Source organism: Lucilia sericata, unplaced genomic scaffold, assembly GCF_015586225.1.
Source record: "Lucilia sericata isolate MDLA Ls3-8-SP2 unplaced genomic scaffold, ASM1558622v1 Contig001261F_arrow, whole genome shotgun sequence".
NCBI lineage: Eukaryota > Metazoa > Arthropoda > Insecta > Diptera > Calliphoridae > Lucilia > Lucilia sericata.
The window spans coordinates 62,571-80,489 of NW_023995214.1; the positions used below are offsets into that span (position 1 = coordinate 62,571).

Below are 17,919 nucleotides of genomic sequence, written 5' to 3' on the forward strand. Positions count from 1 at the left end.
ACGTGACTATTAGCTAGTCTATGGACTATGAACAAGTCTATTAACACGTTTGTCAACATGTCTAATGAAAAGTCTTTGGACTATCCTATTGATTGACCTTTTAACTAGTCTTTGGACTATCCTTTTAAAGAGTGTATGGACTAACCATTTGACTAGGCTTTGAACTATCCTTTTCACAAGTCTATGGGCTAGCCTCTTGACTATTTTATGAACTTGTCTATTGACATGTTTATTAAGATGTCTATTGACTAGTATATTAACATGTCTTGAGACTATCCTTTTAACAAGTCTTTGGAATATCTTTTTGACTAGTCTATTGAATATTTTATGAACTAGTATATTGACAAGTCTTTGGATTCTTCTATTGACTAGTTTATGGATTAGTCTATTAAATAGGTTGTAGTTTGTTAAATAGTCAATTAACAGATCCTTTGAGACCACTTATTAAAAGCTGTCAAATAGTACAATAGTACTGAATTCGCCAACCCTGTTTTGTAAGGTAAATGTAAACAAGCATAACAAATAATCCCTTTTTAAAATATTTTATTTTTAGTAATTGTTTTATTTTACACTATATGCTTTAGTATTTTTTTTTTTTCTAATGTAAATTTTTTTACAATCCATTCATGTGTTGTTTGTTTATGTAAATATTTCTTGTTTATTACAAGGGCCACCCACCTCTCATCAAAGACACACCCACAGATACTTAAAAAAACATCAATATATTTAATTTATTGAGCTGCTATGATCAAATATAATAAATATTTGTAAAAAAAATGCAAATTTAAAGATTATACAATGTTAAGGTAACACGATTTTTAAAACAATTGACAATTCTGTAATACATAGAGAGCTTTTTTTTTTGGCATTTAACGGTAAATGTTGCATAGTATAACTGGCAACACTCAACATTAATCATTTAACAATGTTGTCAATAACACAGAAAAATTAAGTAAAAGTGATTATGCGATTAGGTGGGGAGTTTATATCAATGTTTATAAAACTATTAAAAAAAGATCGATGTTTTTTTTATAAAGATAGAAAAAAATTAGTATTTTTTTTTCAAAATGCCGGCTAATTTAAATATATACATATACACATAGAAAATATATTTTTAACAAAACAAAATGTATTAAAAATTTAAAATACTCGTTTCAAGATTTATAATAAATAAAGGCGCGCGCTGCTGGTGGTGATCGTTAATGGTGGGGGGATTGTTAAAGTGTAAATGTATGAGTATTTTTTTTAAGCATAAATATATAGTGAATCATAAAATTTATAAAAAAAAACAAACAGCAAATGTAGTTTTGTAGTTGAAAAGAGGGAAAAAAACGCGTGCTTTAATGAAATACATAAAACGCGTGTGTAGTTAATACTGCTTTTTTCGTACATATTCAAGATCACCTTGTGTTGCTGGTTCAGGTGTAGAAAATAATAAAATAAAAAGCAAAAAACAAGAGATAACAAAAGGTAAAGCGTATAAAACTTAATATGGAAAGCAAAAACAACAAAACTAACTCTTTAAAATGTATTCTTATCATTCTTATTATCCATTCACTTTTTTTTTTTTGGTGCAAAGGCGGGGATATAGAAAAAAAAACACATTTTATAAGAAATCTATGTATAAAAATGCAACCGCATTGCATTGCAATGTATTTTATTTTATATACATTTATATTTAATTTCAATTTTACTTTGAATGAGTATGACATCAGAGAAATTTTGGCGCCGTTAGTTTTTAGGTCAATTGACAAAAAATTCAACCACATACACACTAAAAGTAATGAAAAATAAAAAGAAAAAAGCAGCAACAAACTACTTTAAACGAAATGCTTAAATTAGTTATAAATTAGCCAAAATAATTTTGCATTTAAATAATAAGCAACCGTTATTTTAAACTAAAAAAGAAAAAAAAACACACCCCTTGGCCCGCTAGCCAAAAAAAATGAGAATAAACTTAAGAAACAAAGTAAATAAAAAAAAAACTAAAAGAAATTATATGGAAAAATATGCGTCATGCCTTTGGTTTAGCTCATAGACAAATATATATTAGATATTTATAGCTATAATGCAGAATATTAATGAAATGTATCACAAAAAATAATTTGAAACAAATGACAAACGTTAGAAAAATTTGTAACCGAAAAAGCAAACCATATATTTGATATTGACAGAAAGAGAGTATTGCCTCTATATTTTTTACTCTTTAATAATGTAATGATTTGCTTGACAGTTTCTTTAAGAATGCATTCTTTTAATTGTTTGTTTTGGAGAGCTTTATATAGAGAGTATGAATCAGAATTGTAAATATATGAGTAAAATTATTTGTTTAACCTTTTTTTCTGCATTTTTCAATGGAAATGGTACAGGGTACTATTCTGGTACTTATTGTTTAAACATACTCCCAGTTTATGGTACATTTTTCCTGCTACTAATGGTATGCAGCCGTGTGTTGTTGTTACTACACCCAATGTAAAAATTATTGAAAAAATATTAGAAAAACAGACATGCGCAAAATAAAATCGTTAAATCCGTAAGAAAAAAAAATATGAAAAGAACACAATACACACCAGACATACAAACACATAATTAGAAAAATTCCAATACTTTGAAATATACGACAAAAGCAGAGATGCCATTTATTGGGAAAATAAACTTTATACTGGATAGGTTTAATACGATTTTTCTCTCTCGATGTTTCACACTTTGTGTTTGGTATATTTTCAATAGAGTTGTTGTTATAACAGTTTGACAACAAACTTTCGGTTGATACAGCTTTCGCAAAGTTGATGATCCGGGAGAAAGTTCCATTTGCCGTGATAACATAAGCAAAATGTGTGACCATTTGCTATCAATAACTTGTCTGTAAACATTCAAGTTCTCGAAAATCTTTTTAAAAACGAGATCGCCAGATATATGTATAGTCTGTATGGCTATGGAGTCCAATCATTCTTGATCTCTAAAATCTTTTTAAGTATAGGGGCCTTCATCGCTAAAGAGACCTGATAGTAATCCAGAAAAATATTTGCTAAGTAGCTGAAGTTTAATCAAATATCGGGCTATATAGCTTAGCTGATGTCTCTATAACATCTAGATTCAAATTGAATAATGCTCTATATCTTTAAACGATATATTCGAGGAAAACGCTAGTATGAGTTTCTGTTTACCACAAGTAACTGTATAGCTGAAGAATTAGCCTGGACTTGTGATAGGAGATGAAAAAATCGATGCCTTATTACTCTCTTATAAATTGTAAGTCGCTTGTTGAAATCAAATTATTTAAACAAGCTCAACTTAGCTGGTTTAATGAGATTACCAGTCAGACCTCGGCATCTTCCTGACCTCTATACGATGCACTTATGTCAAACTTAGTTATGTTTCCGCAGAGAGTACATGATCTCTATTATAAAGAATACTATTGCAGAAGTTGCCATAATGAGGATGAAGGGGGACCGAGTCTTACCTATTCTGTTACTGCCCGAAATTTCTGAAGTTTAAGAAACTTTTTAGTCACTTTACATCTATTAGTTATAATCGGGTGGTTTAAAGCCATCAAAGTGAATAATACTTAATATATACTTATCTAGAGTATCACAACTATATGGACCCAAGTGATCTGTTCATTGCATAGCTAACCTTTGAATCTTAAACTTATTACTTTCAAAGCTAGTTATAGAATTTTTACAGGTTATGGTTTGTTTGATATTGTAATCTTCATAACGTTTTGTGAAACTAATTCCTACAGTTTCGGAAAGAACGGTGGCTAAAAGGTATGTATAGTTGTAGTTGAAACTAGACATACATCGCTGTAAACTTCATTCCGAATATTTGGGAATGCTAAAAGTAATAATATAGTTCTGAAATTATTCTATTTGCACTTCTTGTAGAATAGACTTTCAAAAGTTTTCGAACTAATTGCAAAACAATTACTTCCAGAAATTAGTTAGTTTATCAAGACAGTAGCCGGTATAAGATAATTTATTACATTTCATTTTATGTATATCTTTTATTTCAGGGAAAAGGGTCGCCCTGGCCAATAAATATAATTGATGATGCCGAAGCTGTTTATAAAGAAGAAGAAAGAAAATCCGCATAATTTTATGCTCTAGACATATTGTCTCCTCTTATTTTTGGGTTCATACATATCTACACTTAATTCGTATACGAAAAATCCCCATTTGTTAGCTGTGAAATGGGAAAACTAAAGGTGGAGGTTGGCAACCAAGTTGGAAAATACAGCATAGAAGTGTAGCAGTAGTAGCAGCAGCAGATAGATTGGATGTATAGATGGATCAAACGATATAGAAGTGTAGAAACACACACATAAACTCATATATAGGCTTTAAGAGTAAAAAACGCAAAACTTATACCAATACACTGAGAAAAAATAAACGAACACATACACTAACTAGAGCTCACACACAGATACTTGTCAAATTGTAGATAGATGAATGAGTAGATATGAATACACACTAACACACAAATAATAGCTCCTCATACATATATATAAAGATAATTTCAGACATACTTATATATATTTCAAAAAAAAAACTGTTAAGCAGTCACATTTTTTGTTAATAGAAGTTTTTTTTTCAAAAATATTAAAAAATCATTTAATTAAAAAAATTAATATTTTGTTTAAAATATTTATATTTGAAATTATAAATAATTTTTATTTATAACAAATTATTAAAAATTTTATTTCTAAAACTACACAGACACACACACACACAGAGACCAACACACCGCTTTTATAGAATTCAAATTCAAGTATTTTTCTTGTTCTTTTTACAACCATGAAAAAAAATCTTTTTGCGTAGTATTTTTATCGATCGGCCGACGTAAACGAGTCACTAGGAGGAGGCTCAGGTCGTGTGGCAAGAATTTTTTTCATAGAATTTATTTTCATCAATTTTTATTTTATTCTTTGCACTTTTTTTCTTAATTTTTTGGTACAATTTTAATTAAGACACCAGCATCATTTTGAATTTTTAATTAAAAGTTTTTTATTCACATTCAATAGTTGCTTTTTCTCTTTGTGTATTGTTTTTAATTATTTAGTTTTATTTTATATATAAATATATTTTTTTTATTAAATTATATTAAATTATTTCCACATTTTTTTGTATGTCAAAGTGAGTAAAAAAATATATTTTTTTTTAGTTGGGAATTTTTTTACTTACTTTTGCTTCAATTGAAATGACGACGACGACTACAACCAATACAACGAAGACAAACGACTAAAAGCGACAATAAGAACTCAGTAAATTTTTTTGTTCAATTTTCGAAAAAATATATTCATCTAAAAAATGTACATTTGAGCATAACTCTCTCATTAAATATATTCCGGAGAAATTGAAATTCTCTCAGACTCGGGAAAATTTCTTGTCTCTAGCAAAAAAAAAAAAAAAAAAATGCAAGTGTAGAGACATTCAAATATCTTTAATGGGAAAAAAGTATCTGAAAAATATGGTTAGCAACTAAAACTTAGGTAATTGGACAAATATTTTTCAACTACTCTCTTATTTCATTCTCTACTCTCGTTTCTTGGCGATTTTGTAGATAGTGAGAGAAAAAGTGTGAGAGTTATATTTTAATAACATGCGCTTTTTTTGTATTTCAAACTGGCAATACCATTTTATTGTCACTATAGAGTTTTAGTCGGCAATGTCAACTTTGTTTTTTTTTTTTTCAGTTGAAGATTTTACCGATTTAAATGACATTTCGAAGTGCTCATTTTTGACAAGTTGTTATCTTAAAAATTAATAAATTATTTAATACATTTCAATACTCAGTGTAGGAACTACGATTTTTATAAAAAATCTTATTTTAAATTTTTCAAAATAATATTTACTCTTTGTTGCTTTTACTATTAGTTCTTATTAGAAGTGGAAGTGCCTTGGTAAACTAATTAGCCCAACAAACACTTTTCCTATTATTGTTTTTAATAAACTTTGTATTATTCATATAAACAAAATTGTTTTCCATCATTTGAACTGAACTAAAACAGGACTAGAACTGAACTAGAACTGTACTAGTACTGAATTAAAACAAGACTAGAACTGAACTAGAAGAAACCTAGAACTGAACTAGAACTAAACTAGAACTGAACTAGACCGAACTAGACCTAACCTAGAATTAACCTAGAACTGAACTAGAACTAAACTAGAACTAAACTAGAACTGAACTAGAACTGAACTAGAACTGAACTAGAACTGAACTAGAACTGAACTAGAACTGAACTAGAACTGAACTAGAACTGAACTAGAACTGAACTAGAACTGAACTAGAACTGAACTAGAACTGAACTGAACAAGAACTGAACTAGAACTGAACTAGAACTTAACTAGAACTGAACTAGAAACTGAACTAGAACTGAACTAGAACTTAACTAGAACTGAACTAGAACTGAACTAGAACTGAACAAGAACTGAACAAGAACTGAACTAGAACTAACTAGAACTGAACTAGAACTAAACTAGAACTAAACTAGAACTGAACTAGAACTGACTAGAACTGACTAGAACTGAACTAGAACTGAACTAGAACTGAACTAGAACTGAACTAGAACTGAACTAGAACTGAACTAGAACTGAACTAGAACTGAACTAGAACTGAACTAGAACTGAACTAGAACTGAACTAGAACTGAACTAGAACTGAACTAGAACTGAACTAGAACTGAACTAGAACTGAACTAGAACTGAACTAGAACTGAACTAGAACTGAACTAGAACTGAACTAGAACTGAACTAGAACTGAACTAGAACTGAACTAGAACTGAACTAGAACTGAACTAGAACTGAACTAGAACTGAACTAGAACTAGAACTGAACTAGAACTGAACTAGAACTGAACTAGAACTGAACTAGAACTGAACTAGAACTGAACTAGAACTGAACTAGAACTGAACTAGAACTGAACTAGAACTGAACTAGAACTGAACTAGAACTGAACTAGAACTGAACTAGAACTGAACTAGAACTGAACTAGAACTGAACTAGAACTGAACTAGAACTGAACTAGAACTGAACTAGAACTGAACTAGAACTGAACTAGAACTGAACTAGAACTGAACTAGAACTGAACTAGAACTGAACTAGAACTGAACTAGAACTGAACTAGAACTGAACTAGAACTGAACTAGAACTGAACTAGAACTGAACTAGAACTGAACTAGAACTGAACTAGAACTGAACTAGAACTGAACTAGAACTGAACTAGAACTGAACTAGAACTGAACTAGAACTGAACTAGAACTGAACTAGAACTGAACTAGAACTGAACTAGAACTGAACTAGAACTGAACTAGAACTGAACTAGAACTGAACTAGAACTGAACTAGAACTGAACTAGAACTGAACTAGAACTGAACTAGAACTGAACTAGAACTGAACTAGAACTGAACTAGAACTGAACTAGAACTGAAATAGAACTGAACTAGAACTGAACTAGAACTGAACTAGAACTGAACTAGAACTGAACTAGAACTGAACTAGAACTGAACTAGAACTGAACTAGAACTGAACTAGAACTGAACTAGAACTGAACTAGAACTGAACTAGAACTGAACTAGAACTGAACTAGAACTGAACTAGAACTGAACTAGAACTGAACTAGAACTGAACTAGAACTGAACTAGAACTGAACTAGAACTGAACTAGAACTAAACTAGACCTGAATTAGAATCGGATTAGCTCAATGGATTCACAAATCCTTGGACCATGAAATCCTTTTTGTTTGAGATCTGCTTTATACTTGTTGAAGCACATTTTGTAGTTGTTCCAGTCTATAGCTTGACCTGTAAGCTTAGCCTTATTAAACAATTTCCTAACAGTCGACCTTTGAATTCTAAATTCCTAAAATCCACCAATTAGATTGTTTTCTCCTGCCGGGAACTGAATTAGAACAGAATTTGCACTGAACTTAGTAATGATATTGGAACCAAAATTATTCTAATCATACAAACTGTAAAGCAACTTAAGCGAAAAATTAAAAATTGCCACGCCCACCTTTTCTCTATTCTTTAAATGTAAAATAAAATTTCTTCCAAGTAGAAAGGAAAAATAAGGGCTGATAATTTAAACAAAATTAGACTATGAAATAAAAATACAATGGATTTTACACATAGTTCTAGTTCTGTTCAATTATAGTTCTAGTTCATAAAATGTATAAAAAAAGAACGGTATCGATATAATTTAGTTTGTTTGTCGGCATATAACATTTTTTTATTTAAACAAAATTCTGTAATTTAGGAAAGAATACAATTGAAGTAAAATATGCAAAATGAAAAGAAATACCACGTGACATTGGAAATTTAAAATGCATCATCACACTTAGTAACGGCAAAACTAACAAATACCAGCCAGCCATCGAATCCAGCCAACAAAAACAACTACACATACATATATAAATATTTAAACAATTCGACAGTTACAGCAGATATTTAAATGTATTTATAGTGGCTAGAAGAGAAGGAGAAATACTACATTGCAAATACCAACAATTATTGCTTTGTACCAGTCATAATAATCATAACAATAGCAATAGATGCAATCCATCTAACTGGTAGCCACCACAAAAAGAACCAGCATCGGAGTAGAGGCAGGAGCAGCAACAGCGGCAGCAGATGTATCCATACAAGTCAAATTGCAATTCCCACAAAAGCCACGAAGAGTTCATGGAAAAACCGAATGAATGCATGAATGATACATACCCATAATTTACACAAATAATTTTGAAATGAGAAAAAAAACATACACACTTACACAACACGAAGATAAATAGAATGAAGAAATACAAAAGAAAAAAATTTATACAATAATCTATTGATACTTTAATAAATAGAAAAGAAAATAATAAAAAAAAACAAATAAAAGCTTACTAAAAATAGAAGATTTCAAAAAAAAAACATAAACAACTAGTAAAAAAAAACTAATAAATGAATATAGAAAAATATTGAAGAAGTGATAGATAGTTTTATCCATAACAAGTTTAAAAGTGTTTTATTCCAGAAAAAGTTTAAATAAAGATGTGAAATTTAAAAATATTTGAAATTTCAATTTATCACCAGAAATTCGATGTATTTTACAATTTCCAATGTAGTTTCTGAATTTACGGATTTTAAGACATGTTCGAAAATTCGAATTTAATTTTGAAAATTAAAAAATTTTAAAAAGTAAATATAGTTCAGTTCAATTTTAGTTCAGTTCTAGTTCAGTTCTAGTTCAGTTCTAGTTCAGTTCTAGTTCAGTTCTAGTTCAGTTCTAGTTCAGTTCTAGTTCAGTTCTAGTTCAGTTCTAGTTCAGTTCTAGTTCAATTCTAGTTCAATTCTAGTTCAGTTCTAGTTCAGTTCTAGTTCAGTTCTAGTTCAGTTCTAGTTCAGTTGTAGTTCAGTTGTAGTTCAGTTGTAGTTCAGTTCTAGTTCAGTTCTAGTTCAGTTCTAGTTCAGTTCTAGTTCAGTTCTAGTTCAGTTCTAGTTAAGTTCTAGTTCAGTTCTAGTTCAGTTCTAGTTCAGTTCTAGTTCAGTTCTAGTTCAGTTCTAGTTCAGTTCTAGTTCAGTTCTAGTTCAGTTCTAGTTCAGTTCTAGTTCAGTTCTAGTTCAGTTCTAGTTCAGTTCCAGTTCAGTTCTAGTTAAGTTCTAGTTCAGTTCTAGTTCAGTTCTAGTTAAGTTCTAGTTCAGTTCTAGTTCAGTTCTAGTTCAGTTCTAGTTCAGTTCTAGTTCAGTTCTAGTTCAGTTCTAGTTCAGTTCTAGTTCAGTTCTAGTTCAGTTCTAGTTCAGTTCTAGTTCAGTTCTAGTTAAGTTCTAGTTCAGTTCTAGTTCAGTTCTAGTTAAGTTCTAGTTCAGTTCTAGTTCAGTTCTAGTTCAGTTCTAGTTCAGTTCTAGTTCAGTTCTAGTTCAGTTCTAGTTCAGTTCTAGTTCAGTTCTAGTTCAGTTCTAGTTCAGTTCTAGTTCAGTTCTAGTTCAGTTCTAGTTCAGTTCTAGTTCAGTTCTAGTTCAGTTCTAGTTCAGTTCTAGTTCAGTTCTAGTTCAGTTCTAGTTCAGTTCTAGTTCAGTTCTAGTTCAGTTCTAGGTCAGTTCTAGTTCAGTTCTAGTTCAGTTCTAGTTCAGTTCTAGTTCAGTTCTAGTTCAGTTCTAGTTCAGTTCTAGTTCAGTTCTAGTTCAGTTCTAGTTCAGTTCTAGTTCAGTTCTAGTTTAAGTTCTAGTTCAGTTCTAGTTCAGTTTCTAGTTCAGTTCAGTTCTAGTTCAGTTTCAGTAGTTCAGTTCTAGGTTCAGTTCTAGTTCAGTTCTAGTTCAGTTCTAGTTCAGTTCTAGTTCAGTTCTAGTTCAGTTCTAGTCCGTCTAGTTCAGTTCTAGTTCAGTTAGTTCTAGTTCAGTTCTAGTTCAGTTCTAGTTCAGTTAGTACTAGTTCAGTTCTAGTTCAGTTCTAGTATCAGTTCTAGTTCAGTTCTAGTTCAGTTCTAGTTCAGTTCTAGTTCAGTTCTAGTTCAGTTCTAGTTCAGTTCTAGTTCAGTTCTAGTTCAGTTCTAGTTCAGTTCTAGTTCAGTTCTAGTTCAGTTCTAGTTCAGTTCTAGTTCAGTTCTAGTTCAGTTCTAGTTCAGTTCTAGTTCAGTTCTAGTTCAGTTCTAGTTCAGTTCTAGTTTCAGTCTAGTTCAGTTCTGTTCAGTTCTAGTTCAGTTCTAGTTCAGTTCTAGTTTCAGTTCTCGTTCAGTTCTAGTTCGTTCTAGTTCAGTTCTAGTTCAGTTCTAGTTCAGTTCTAGTTCAGTTCTAGTTCAGTTCTAGTTCAGTTCTAGTTCAGTTCTAGTTCAGTTCTAGTTCAGTTCTAGTTCAGTTCTAGTTCAGTTCTAGTTCAGTTCTAGTTCAGTTCTAGTTCAGTTCTAGTTCAGTTCTAGTTCAGTTCTAGTTCAGTTCTAGTTCAGTTCTAGTTCAGTTCTAGTTCAGTTCTAGTTCAGTTCTAGTTCAGTTCTAGTTCAGTTCTAGTTCAGTTCTAGTTCAGTTCTAGTTCAGTTCTAGTTCAGTTCTAGTTCAGTTCTGGTTCAGTTCTAGTTCAGTTCTAGTTTAGTTCTAGTTAGTCTAGTTTAGTTCTAGTTCAGTTCTAGTTCAGTTCTGGTTCAGTTCTAGTTCAGTTCTAGTTCAGTTCTAGTTAAGTTCTAGTTCAGTTCTGGTTCAGTTCTAGTTCAGTTCTAGTTTAGTTCTAGTTCAGTTCTAGTTCAGTTCTAGTTCAGTTCTAGTTCAGTTCTAGGTTAGTTCTAGTTCAGTTCTAGTTCAGTTCTAATTCTAGTTAAGTTCTAGTACAGTTCTAGTTCAGTTCTAGTTCAGTTCTAGTTCTAGTTCAGTTCTAGTACTAGTTCAGTTCTAGTTCAGTTCTAGTTCAGTTCTAGTTCAGTTCTAGTTCAGTTCTAGTTCAGTTCTAGTTCAGTTCTAGTTCAGTTCTAGTTCAGTTCTAGTTCAGTTCTAGTTCAGTTCTAGTTCAGTTCTAGTTCAGTTCTAGTTCAGTTCTAGTTCAGTTCTAGTTCAGTTCTAGTTAAGTTCTAGTTCAGTTCTAGTTCAGTTCTAGTTCAGTTCTAGTTCAGTTCTAGTTCAGTTCTAGTTCAGTTCTAGTTCAGTTCTAGTTCAGTTCTAGTTCAGTTCTAGTTCAGTTCTAGTTCAGTTCTAGTTCAGTTCTAGTTCAGTTCTAGTTCAGTTCTAGTTCAGTTCTAGTTCAGTTCTAGTTCAGTTCTAGTTCAGTTCTAGTTCAGTTCTAGTTCAGTTCTAGTTCAGTTCTAGTTCAGTTCTAGTTCAGTTCTAGTTCAGTTCTAGTTCAGTTCTAGTTCTAGTTCAGTTCTAGTTCAGTTCTAGTTCTGTTCTAGTTCAGTTCTAGTTCAGTTCTGGTTCAGTCTTAGTAAAAAAGTGTTTAAGCTTTCTATATAATCCCAAATAATAAAAAATCTTGAAAAAGAATTTATCACTTTTGTTATCAGGGTTAAAAATAAAAAAATAATAATTTTAAAAATAAATTGAATTGATTTTTTTTTTAACAATATAACTAACAAAATTAACAACTAAATGTTAAGTAATTTCCTGTCAATTTCTTTTTAAACACATTATTGTATCAATATAAATATTATTAACGGTTTTGCAGCTGATTAATTTTTAATATTACACACTTATTTAATATTCATTTCAAGAAGAAAACAAATTTTTTTAATGTGTCGTACGTTTTATAAGTTTATGACCTTGTAAATATTTGTTTAATAAACCCCGAAAAATAAAGAGTACATACATATGTATGTGCGTATTAAATATATTTTTTATTTCTCTTGATAACTTTTTAGTTTGGAAATTTTGTAAATATTTGCTTTAAACAATTTGCTTTATTACTTAAGCATTTGCAACATTATCATTTTTAAATACATAAATGGTTAGGGTTTTTTATTCGGTTATTCGATTAAGGTGTAATAATTAAACTCAGCTTAAAAACAACACAATAACACAAATGATTTTAAAAAGTTTTTAGCTGTTATTTGTTAAAATGTAGTTTTATATTAAAAAAAAAACAAAATTCCTAATCTAATCTATTTTTATAAAGAGGGCATTAAAAACAAATAGAACAAATAGAAAGTGCAATTGTTGCTTAAAATAGCTTTAAAATGATGTAAAACGTATTAATAATTGAAATTAAATAATATTTTTATTTAATGGAAACTCTAAATTAAAATATATTTTGGTTTAAGTAAATAAAATTTAGTATTTGTTAAATATTGTTATAAAAAATTATTAAAATAAATAAATAGAATTGATTGTGGTAAATAATTTTAACATAAAGTGATAAATTATTTATTTGTATAATTCTACTCATGCATTTACCCCATTCATTTCCACATTTTTTTCTTAACCACGTTAAATTCTTTAATTATTTCTTTTGATAATATGTTTCCTTGTTTTTTTTAAGGTGATTATTCAATTGTGACAAGTATAACATATACTTTATTAAAAATCTTAAAAATGTTTGTATATAAAGTGAACTGACTGATAAGAATTATTTTGTTATGTGATAGGAAAGGGTGTAAATCTAATCTAAAACTGATAAGCAAGACATTGGATTACATTTTTTCAAAAATTTTTAAATTCTTTAATAAATTTCATAGTTTTACCAAAAAGTTTACCACCTTTTGAAGGGGAAAATTTTTAAAGTGTTTTTTACTTGTTTAAAAGCAAATTAGCAAGCATATGAATGAATTTAAGTACGATTTATTTTAGTTAATAAATTTAAAATAATTATAATCTTAATATTTTAAAATTATCACTTTTTATTTTAGCTATAAAAAGTTGTATCTTAAACATGTTCTTATTTCCCCAAAGTATCCAAAAGCTTAAGGGTCTAAATTTAGCAATTGTTGTTAGCAAAGTTTGCTTGATTGATTAGTTAATTAAAAAAAAAAAGGAATTGGTTTATAAAGTCAATGCATTTTTGTCCAAAAATAAACATGTACAGTGGGACCTCGATTTTCCGTGATGGTCGGGACCGGAAGCATTCTGTACAATCGATTTTCCCGGTTAATTGAGTGCCAATTTTGGCTAGTTTTTTAATAGATATTTTTATTAATTAATAAATGAAAATGTATATTTATATAAAAACTAAATAATTCAAGGATTTTATATTCATACATGTTTCAAAAATATAAAAAAAATAATTTTGTCAGAAAACAGTAGATTTGTTCTAATTGTACATGGTTGTTAAAAAATAGAATTTTGCTTATAATCACGGATAATAGAGGTAATAACGGTTAAACGATGCAGAAAAATTTAAGTCAATCCAAAATAAAATTAAATCGATGCAAAAAAATTTATTTTTCCATCCCGGATAATTGATGTTGCCGGATAATCGAATCACGGTTAATCAAGGTCCTACTGTATTTCCTAAAAATGCTTTTTATTATTTCTAAATGGTTTTACAATAAAAATAAAACAACATAAAGCCCTTTTCAACTGTAATTAAATGCAAAATGCATTAAACAGTGGTCTGTCAGACCATATTTGCAACTTCTCTTCCGGTTTAGTAAAAGAGTGTGTACAAAAGGTTTGAATTGTTTTAATTTGACTAGTAAATACTTGATACAAGTTGCATGAATAAGAAAAAAGAAAGGAAATGGGTATAGACTGGTTTCAGACTATAGACTGGTCTATAATTTATACAATAGACTGTTTTATATTTCTGATTACATGGTCTATAGTGTAGACTATAGACTGGTAGTTATAGTTCTGACTATAGACTAGTCTATAGTTCAGACAATAGTTTAGAATACACGCTATATATTACAGACTTTAGACTAGTAGAACAGACTATAGACTGATCTACAATTCAGACTATAGATTCCTCTACAGGCCGAACTAATTTACAGAGTGAACTCTCCATAATTGAAGTAGAACTGAACTAGAACCAAACTAGTACTCAACTAGAACTGAACTAGGACAGAACTAGAAATGAACTAGAACTGAACTGAACTAGAACTGAACTAGAACTGAACTAGAACTGAACTACAACTAAACTAGAACTGAACTATAATTGAACTATAACTGAACTAGAACTGAACTAGAACTGAACTAGAACTGAACTAGAACTGAACTAGAACTGAACTAGAACTGAACTAGAACTGAACTAGAACTGAACTAGAACTGAACTAGAACTGAACTAGAACTGAACTAGAACTGAACTAGAACTGAACTAGAACTGAAGTAGAACTGAACTAGAACTGAACTAGAACTGAACTAGAACTGAACTAGAACTGAACTAGAACTGAACTAGAACTGAACTAGAACTGAACTAGAACTGAACTAGAACTGAACTAGAACTGAACTAGAACTGAACTAGAACTGAACTAGAACTGAACTAGAACTGAACTAGAACTGAACTAGAACTGAACTAGAACTGAACTAGAACTAGAACTGAACTAGATCTGAACTAGAACTGAACTAGAACTGAACTAGAACTGAACTAGAACTGAACTAGAACTGAACTAGAACTGAACTAGAACTGAACTAGAACTGAACTAGAACTGAACTAGAACTGAACTAGAACTGAACTAGAACTGAACTAGAACTGAACTAGAACTGAACTAGAACTGAACTAGAACTGAACTAGAACTGAACTAGAACTGAACTAGAACTGAACTAGAACTGAACTAGAACTGAACTAGAACTGAACTAGTACTGAGCTAGAACTGAACTAGAACTCGTGTAGAACTGAACTAGAACTCAACTAGAACTAAACTAGAACTCAACTAGAACTGAACTAGAACTAGAACTGAACTAGAACTAGAACTGAACTAGAACTAAACTAGAACTGAACTAGAACTGGACTAGAACTGAACTAGAACTGAACTAGAACTGAACTAGAACTCAACTAGAATTCAACTACAACTCAACTAGAACTCAACTAGAACTGAACTAGAACTGAACTAGAACTGAACTAGAACTGAACTAGAACTGAACTAGAACTGAACTAGAACTGAACTAGAACTGAACTAGAACTGAACTAGAACTGAACTAGTACTGAGCTAGAACTGAACTAGAACTGAACTAGAACTGAACTAGAACTGAACTAGAACTCAACTAGAACTAAACTAGAACTCAACTAGAACTGAACTGGAAATGAACTAGAGCTGATCTAAAACTAAAATTAACTAAAATGAACTTTTCGATTTCATTTCAAAAAATTGCAACGGCCGTTTGCAATATAAATTCGCTGCTAGCAGTAAAAAAACTTATAATTGAAATCTGCAAACATAAGCAAAGAAATTCTTATAAGATTACAAATCCTATACGAATAGCTCTTACTAGAGTTAGATCTATGTATGTTTAAAAAATATTTTAAAGATAGCGATTCATAGATATCTAACATTGGGAACAAACTAACTTATTTCGTAGTAAAAACTAAATTTAGCTTAATATCTCATAATTTTGTATTAAAAATTATAATTTTGGCACATATTTAAGCGATTATAAAATACGCAAAAAATAACAAAAGTTACCTTCACTGGTAACAACTCTGCAGTTCTGCACGCACGCAACAAAAACAACAACAACACAAAAAACAGAGAACGACATACAAAAAATGAGCAGAGTAAAAAGCGAATAAGAAAAAAAACAAATGAAAAATTAGAGATGGCAACACAGTTAAGTTTAGCAAGAATAAGTCATCGGCAAATTTGTATAGAAAATTACGTCATCGCGTCACCAATATACAAGAAAAAAAAGTATAGAATGAACTACGCAAAATGTAGACCAGAGCAAACAAATATAACTTAATAATTTTCAGATAAATGAAGAAAATAGTAAACATTTGATAACTTTTATTGCAGCGCACATAAATAACGAGAAAAGCATTACACAAATTCCGGCATAGAGAAAGAATTGAATTCCCACACTAAATTTTCTTTTAAATACAGTAGCATTCATTCTTTTTACAGTTGTCGTTTATCTCTTTCTTTCTTTACCCCATTCGAATTGGCGTAAGAGCGAAATAGTTAATTTTTCACCGAGTTCAATTTTGCAATTTTTTTCTTTTGCCTTTTAACACTTTTTCGATTTTATTGGTTAAGTTTTCTAGTTTTTTCGTTAATTTTGTACTTACCCAGTTATAATTTCTTATAAGCACTGTTTAATTGAATTTTTTTAATTTAGTTCGCAATAATTCTCCGAAAGAAATATTGTTTTTCTTCACACGCAAAATTAAACTTCAGCACAGACGTAAACTTCTGCAAAAGACGTAATGCGAGCACACCTAAAAGGTGTGCCGACAAACAGTAACGGCGGCGGCGGCTGACACTATGAATTTTGGCGGCGGCTTAAAATCGGCTGTAAGCCGGCAAGGTTTATAATAAAATTATGAGATTTCGCAAGACAATATTTGAAAAAATCAGAATGTTGAAAATTGCCACAAAAGATCGGAGTTTAACAGTACAAAAATATTGCTCTGCCTCGAATCATTAGTAGTTGTCATGATTACAGTTTAACATATACAGTCAAGCGCGTTTATAACGACCTCGGTTATAACGGATTCTTGGATATTACGAATAATTTTTCAAATCCCGATATTTTGGTAACTATTTCACACAAAAAACATCCCACATAACGAACTCGATTACGAATCTTCGGATACAACGAACTACTTTTTCAATCCCTTAAGAACGATTTCATACAATTTTCCTTATTTTATAACGAACTTTAAAGTTATGTGTGGAAATTAGAAGAAAATGTTTAGCTTTGTTGGAAAAAGCTTAAATTTGTCATGAAATATATGAACAAATAATATCAATTATAATAAATTTATAAATCATATTCTTTTAATTTGATAAAATCCCACTTTTTTTGGAACTACATCTTATTACGAAGTTCGCTTATAACGAACAAATTAAACTGGTTCCCCGGGGTTCGTTATAAACGAGATTGACTGAACATATGTTTATAATTTGCATTACCACCAGAGAGCTGTCATTCTAGGTTGAATGATATTTATATGAAGAAGAAGACCACCAGAGATCCAAGTCGAGTGGCTCAAAGCCGGCTTCTCGCCACCACCGACACTTATTTTAAGCGACATGGCCACACATCAAATTTGTAGACTTAAACGGTAAGTTTTTTGATTGCGTTAGTAATAAAACTCACACGGTATGAGTATTTTTCACTAACACAATTAAAAAACTTACCACTTGAGTCAACAAATTTGATGTGTGGCCATGTCGCTTAATATATCCAACCGACGCCGTTGTAATTGGCTGACATCTCTTTTTTTATTTTATTCTTCAAATGAAATGTTGCCAGAATTTTTAAAATGGCATTGAAGCACACACATGAAATAAAAATTAGCTATATAAAGTCGATTCTACTATAATGTAGAAAGAGTCGACTTTATAAATAAAGGTCACGCTAAGTAAAGAA

At 30.4% G+C, this 17,919-nt stretch overlaps 1 protein-coding gene across 6 annotated transcripts in view; it reads right to left on the minus strand.

The window, feature by feature from the left end:
- LOC119610672 (14-3-3 protein zeta) overlaps window positions 1-16,815 on the minus strand; it is a 49,964-nt gene extending 33,149 nt beyond the window's left edge. For 2 of the 6 annotated variants that reach the window (XM_037965996.1, XM_037965990.1), the window contains exon 1: window positions 16,613-16,815. The gene's annotated coding sequence lies outside the window, so the exon portion shown is untranslated. Of the gene's footprint in view, window positions 1-5,183; window positions 5,456-16,612 lie in introns of those variants that run through there. The other 4 variants (XM_037965997.1, XM_037965993.1, XM_037965992.1 and 1 more) reach the window with 4 other exon arrangements.
- Window positions 16,816-17,919: the final 1,104 nt, after the last annotated feature.